A 7,992-nucleotide genomic window follows, 5' to 3' on the forward strand; every position below is an offset into this window, starting at 1 on the left:
TGTGGTATGTGAAATGATGTGATAATCAAGATTATATAAAATGTGTGGTATGTGAAATGATGTGATAATCAAGATTATATAAAATGTGTGGTATGTGAAATGATGTAATAATCAAGATTATATAAAATGTGTGGTATGTGATAATCAAGATTATATAAAATGTGTGGTATGTGAAATGATGTGATAATCAAGATTATATAAAATGTGTGGTATGTGAAATGATGTAATAATCAAGATTATATAAAATGTGTGGTATGTGAAATGATGTAATAATCAAGATTATATAAAATGTGTGGTATGTGAAATGATGTGATAATCAAGATTATATAAAATGTGTGGTATGTGAAATGATGTAATAATCAAGATTATATAAAATGTGGTATGTGAAATGATGTAATAATCAAGATTATATAAAATGTGTGGTATGTGAAATGATGTGATAATCAAGATTATATAAAATGTGTGGTATGTGAAATGATGTAATAATCAAGATTATATAAAATGTGCGGTATGTGAAATGATGTAATAATCAAGATTATATAAAATGTGTGGTATGTGAAATGATGTGATAATCAAGATTATATAAAATGTGCAGTATGTGAAATGATGTAATAATCAAGATTATATAAAATGTGTGGTATGTGAAATGATGTAATAATCAAGATTATATAAAATGTGTGGTATGTGAAATGATGTAATAATCAAGATTATATAAAATGTGTGGTATGTGAAATGATGTAATAATCAAGATTATATAAAATGTGTGGTATGTGAAATGATGTAATAATCAAGATTATATAAAATGTGCAGTATGTGAAATGATGTAATAATCAAGATTATATAAAATGTGTGGTATGTGAAATGATGTGATAATCAAGATTATATAAAATGTGTGGTATGTGAAATGATGTAATAATCAAGATTATATAAAATGTGTGGTATGTGAAATGATGTGATAATCAAGATTATATAAAATGTGTGGTATGTGAAATGATGTGATAATCAAGATTATATAAAATGTGTGGTATGTGAAATGATGTAATAATCAAGATTATATAAAATGTGTGGTATGTGAAATGATGTGATAATCAAGATTATATAAAATGTGTGGTATGTGAAATGATGTGATAATCAAGATTATATAAAATGAGGTATGTGAAATGATGTGATAATCAAGATTATATAAAATGTGTGGTATGTGAAATGATGTGATAATCAAGATTATATAAAATGTGCGGTATGTGAAATGATGTGATAATCAAGATTATATAAAATGTGTGGTATGTGAAATGATGTGATAATCAAGATTATATAAAATGTGTGGTATGTGAAATGATGTAATAATCAAGATTATATAAAATGTGTGGTATGTGAAATGATGTGATAATCAAGATTATATAAAATGTGTGGTATGTGAAATGATGTGATAATCAAGATTATATAAAATGTGTGGTATGTGAAATGATGTAATAATCAAGATTATATAAAATGTGTGGTATGTGAAATGATGTGATAATCAAGATTATATAAAATGTGTGGTATGTGAAATGATGTGATAATCAAGATTATATAAAATGTGTGGTATGTGAAATGATGTAATAATCAAGATTATATAAAATGTGTGGTATGTGAAATGATGTAATAATCAAGATTATATAAAATGTGTGGTATGTGAAATGATGTGATAATCAAGATTATATAAAATGTGTGGTATGTGAAATGATGTGATAATCAAGATTATATAAAATGTGTGGTATGTGAAATGATGTGATAATCAAGATTATATAAAATGTGTGGTATGTGAAATGATGTGATAATCAAGATTATATAAAATGTGTGGTATGTGAAATGATGTAATAATCAAGATTATATAAAATGTGCGGTATGTGAAATGATGTAATAATCAAGATTATATAAAATGTGTGGTATGTGAAATGATGTGATAATCAAGATTATATAAAATGTGTGGTATGTGAAATGATGTAATAATCAAGATTATATAAAATGTGTGGTATGTGAAATGATGTGATAATCAAGATTATATAAAATGTGTGGTATGTGAAATGATGTGATAATCAAGATTATATAAAATGTGTGGTATGTGAAATGATGTGATAATCAAGATTATATAAAATGTGTGGTATGTGAAATGATGTGATAATCAAGATTATATAAAATGTGAGGTATGTGAATGAATGATGTGATAATCAAGATTATATAAAATGTACTGCCAATCATTATATAAGATGTGTGGCAAAATAACCAGTGAACAGATGTGATAATCAAGATTATATAAAATGTGTGGTATGTGAAATGATGTGATAATCAAGATTATATAAAATGTGTGGTATGTGAAATGATGTGATAATCAAGATTATATAAAATGTGTGGTATGTGAAATGATGTGATAATCAAGATTATATAAAATGTGTGGTATGTGAAATGATGTGATAATCAAGATTATATAAAATGTGTGGTATGTGAAATGATGTGATAATCAAGATTATATAAAATGTGTGGTATGTGAAATGATGTGATAATCAAGATTATATAAAATGTGTGGTATGTGAAATGATGTGATAATCAAGATTATATAAAATGTGTGGTATGTGAAATGATGTGATAATCAAGATTATATAAAATGTGTGGTATGTGAAATGATGTGATAATCAAGATTATATAAAATGTGTGGTATGTGAAATGATGTAATAATCAAGATTATATAAAATGTGTGGTATGTGAAATGATGTGATAATCAAGATTATATAAAATGTGTGGTATGTGAAATGATGTGATAATCAAGATTATATAAAATGTGTGGTATGTGAAATGATGTAATAATCAAGATTATATAAAATGTGTGGTATGTGAAATGATGTAATAATCAAGATTATATAAAATGTGTGGTATGTGAAATGATGTGATAATCAAGATTATATAAAATGTGTGGTATGTGAAATGATGTGATAATCAAGATTATATAAAATGTGTGGTATGTGAAATGATGTGATAATCAAGATTATATAAAATGTGTGGTATGTGAAATGATGTAATAATCAAGATTATATAAAATGTGTGGTATGTGAAATGATGTGATAATCAAGATTATATAAAATGTGTGGTATGTGAAATGATGTAATAATCAAGATTATATAAAATGTGTGGTATGTGAAATGATGTGATAATCAAGATTATATAAAATGTGTGGTATGTGAAATGATGTAATAATCAAGATTATATAAAATGTGTGGTATGTGAAATGATGTGATAATCAAGATTATATAAAATGTGTGGTATGTGAAATGATGTGATAATCAAGATTATATAAAATGTGTGGTATGTGAAATGATGTGATAATCAAGATTATATAAAATGTGTGGTATGTGAAATGATGTGATAATCAAGATTATATAAAATGTGTGGTATGTGAAATGATGTGATAATCAAGATTATATAAAATGTGTGGTATGTGAAATGATGTGATAATCAAGATTATATAAAATGTGTGGTATGTGAAATGATGTGATAATCAAGATTATATAAAATGTGTGGTATGTGAAATGATGTGATAATCAAGATTATATAAAATGTGTGGTATGTGAAATGATGTGATAATCAAGATTATATAAAATGTGTGGTATGTGAAATGATGTGATAATCAAGATTATATAAAATGTGTGGTATGTGAAATGATGTGATAATCAAGATTATATAAAATGTGTGGTATGTGAAATGATGTGATAATCAAGATTATATAAAATGTGTGGTATGTGAAATGATGTGATAATCAAGATTATATAAAATGTGTGGTATGTGAAATGATGTAATAATCAAGATTATATAAAATGTGTGGTATGTGAAATGATGTGATAATCAAGATTATATAAAATGTGTGGTATGTGAAATGATGTGATAATCAAGATTATATAAAATGTGTGGTATGTGAAATGATGTAATAATCAAGATTATATAAAATGTGTGGTATGTGAAATGATGTGATAATCAAGATTATATAAAATGTGTGGTATGTGAAATGATGTAATAATCAAGATTATATAAAATGTGTGGTATGTGAAATGATGTGATAATCAAGATTATATAAAATGTGTGGTATGTGAAATGATGTGATAATCAAGATTATATAAAATGTGTGGTATGTGAAATGATGTAATAATCAAGATTATATAAAATGTGTGGTATGTGAAATGATGTGATAATCAAGATTATATAAAATGTGTGGTATGTGAAATGATGTGATAATCAAGATTATATAAAATGTGTGGTATGTGAAATGATGTGTAATAATCAAGATTATATAAAATGTGTGGTATGTGAAATGATGTGATAATCAAGATTATATAAAATGTGTGGTATGTGAAATGATGTGATAATCAAGATTATATAAAATGTGTGGTATGTGAAATGATGTGATAATCAAGATTATATAAAATGTGTGGTATGTGAAATGATGTGATAATCAAGATTATATAAAATGTGTGGTATGTGAAATGATGTGATAATCAAGATTATATAAAATGTGTGGTATGTGAAATGATGTGATAATCAAGATTATATAAAATGTGTGGTATGTGAAATGATGTGATAATCAAGATTATATAAAATGTGTGGTATGTGAAATGATGTGATAATCAAGATTATATAAAATGTGTGGTATGTGAAATGATGTGATAATCAAGATTATATAAAATGTGTGGTATGTGAAATGATGTGATAATCAAGATTATATAAAATGTGTGGTATGTGAAATGATGTGATAATCAAGATTATATAAAATGTGTGGTATGTGAAATGATGTGATAATCAAGATTATATAAAATGTGTGGTATGTGAAATGATGTGATAATCAAGATTATATAAAATGTGTGGTATGTGAAATGATGTGATAATCAAGATTATATAAAATGTGTGGTATGTGAAATGATGTGATAATCAAGATTATATAAAATGTGTGGTATGTGAAATGATGTGATAATCAAGATTATATAAAATGTGTGGTATGTGAAATGATGTGATAATCAAGATTATATAAAATGTGTGGTATGTGAAATGATGTGATAATCAAGATTATATAAAATGTGTGGTATGTGAAATGATGTAATAATCAAGATTATATAAAATGTGCGGTATGTGAAATGATGTGATAATCAAGATTATATAAAATGTGCGGTATGTGAAATGATGTGATAATCAAGATTATATAAAATGTGTGGTATGTGAAATGATGTGATAATCAAGATTATATAAAATGTGTGGTATGTGAAATGATGTGATAATCAAGATTATATAAAATGTGTGGTATGTGAAATGATGTGATAATCAAGATTATATAAAATGTGTGGTATGTGAAATGATGTGATAATCAAGATTATAAAAAATGTGGTATGTGAAATGATGTGATAATCAAGATTATATAAAATGTGTGGTATGTGAAATGATGTGATAATCAAGATTATATATAAAATGTGGTATGTGAAATGATGTGATAATCAAGATTATATAAAATGTGGTATGTGATAATCAAGATGTATATAAAATGTGTATGTGGATAATCAAGATTATATAAAATGTGTGGTATGTGAAATGATGTGATAATCAAGATTATATAAAATGTGTGGTATGTGAAATGATGTGATAATCAAGATTATATAAAATGTGTGGTATGTGAAATGATGTAATAATCAAGATTATATAAAATGTGTGGTATGTGAAATGATGTGATAATCAAGATTATATAAAATGTGTGGTATGTGAAATGATGTAATAATCAAGATTATATAAAATGTGTGGTATGTGAAATGATGTAATAATCAAGATTATATAAAATGTGTGGTATGTGAAATGATGTGATAATCAAGATTATATAAAATGTGTGGTATGTGAAATGATGTGATAATCAAGATTATATAAAATGTGCGGTATGTGAAATGATGTGATAATCAAGATTATATAAAATGTGTGGTATGTGAAATGATGTGATAATCAAGATTATATAAAATGTGTGGTATGTGAAATGATGTGATAATCAAGATTATATAAAATGTGTGGTATGTGAAATGATGTGATAATCAAGATTATATAAAATGTGTGGTATGTGAAATGATGTGATAATCAAGATTATATAAAATGTGTGGTATGTGAAATGATGTGATAATCAAGATTATATAAAATGTGCCGTATGTGAAATGATGTGATAATCAAGATTATATAAAATGTGCGGTATGTGAAATGATGTAATAATCAAGATTATATAAAATGTGTGGTATGTGAAATGATGTGATAATCAAGATTATATAAAATGTGTGGTATGTGAAATGATGTGATAATCAAGATTATATAAAATGTGTGGTATGTGAAATGATGTGATAATCAAGATTATATAAAATGTGGTATGTGAAATGATGTGATAATCAAGATTATATAAAATGTGTGGTATGTGAAATGATGTGATAATCAAGATTATATAAAATGTGTGGTATGTGAAATGATGTGATAATCAAGATTATATAAAATGTGTGGTATGTGGTGATGTGATAATCAAGATTATATAAAATGTGTGGTATGTGAAATGATGTGATAATCAAGATTATATAAAAATGTATGGTATGTGAAATGATGTGATACTCAAGATTATATAAAATGTGTGGTATGTGAAATGATGTGATAATCAAGATTATATAAAATGTGTGGTATGTGAAATGATGTAATAATCAAGATTATATAAAATGTGCTGTGAAATGATGTAATAATCAAGATTATATAAAATGTGTGGTATGTGAAATGATGTAATAATCAAGATTATATAAAATGTGTGGTATGTGAAATGATGTGATAATCAAGATTATATAAAATGTGTGGTATGTGAAATGATGTGATAATCAAGATTATATAAAATGTGTGGTATGTGAAATGATGTGATAATCAAGATTATATAAAATGTGTGGTATGTGAAATGATGTGATAATCAAGATTATATAAAATGTGTGGTATGTGAAATGATGTGATAATCAAGATTATATAAAATGTGTGGTATGTGAAATGATGTGATAATCAAGATTATATAAAATGTGTGGTATGTGAAATGATGTGATAATCAAGATTATATAAAATGTGTGGTATGTGAAATGATGTAATAATCAAGATTATATAAAATGTGTGGTATGTGAAATGATCTAATAATCATGATTATATAAAATGTGTGGTATGTGTAATGATGTAATCAAGATTATATAAAATGTGCGGTATGTGAAATGAAAATGTGCGGTATGTGAAATGATGTGATAATCAAGATTATATAAAATGTGTGGTAAGTGAAATGATGTGATAATCAAGATTATATAAAATGTGTGGTATGTGAAATGATGTGGTAATCAAGATTATATAAAATGTGTGGTATGTGAAATGATGTGATAATCAAGATTATATAAAATGTGTGGTACGTGAAATGATGTGATAATCAAGATTATATAAAATGTGGTATGTGAAATGTGATAATCAAGATTATATAAAATGTGTGGTATGTGAAATGATGTGATAATCAAGATTATATAAAATGTGTGGTATGTGAAATGATGTAATAATCAAGATTATATAAAATGTGTGGTATGTAAAATGATGTAATAATTAAAAATGGGGTTAAAAATTTTAAAATTGGGGGTAATCAAAAAATTTTTGTTTTTGAATGAGTGGCCCCAAAAAAGGGAAATTTTGGGGGGCCCCGTAATGGTTTTAAAAAAAAGGGGAAAAAGGGGAATAAAATGGAAAAATAAAAAAATGGAAAAAAAAAAGTAAAAAGAGAAAAAAAAATATAAAGTTTATGGAAAGGAAAAAAAAAGGGTGTGTGAAAGGAAAAATTTTTTTAAAAATTTATGGGGTTTGTTAAAAAAAAAAATGGAAAGGTAGAATAAAATGTTTTAATTTTTTATTTTCAAAAAATTTTAAAAAAAATTTTAAAAATAAAAAAAAAAAAGTTTT

This window comes from Protopterus annectens, chromosome 5.part1 (genome assembly GCF_019279795.1).
Source record: "Protopterus annectens isolate FY-2018-M chromosome 5.part1, PAN1.0, whole genome shotgun sequence".
In the NCBI taxonomy this organism is placed as follows: Eukaryota; Metazoa; Chordata; order Ceratodontiformes; family Protopteridae; genus Protopterus; species Protopterus annectens.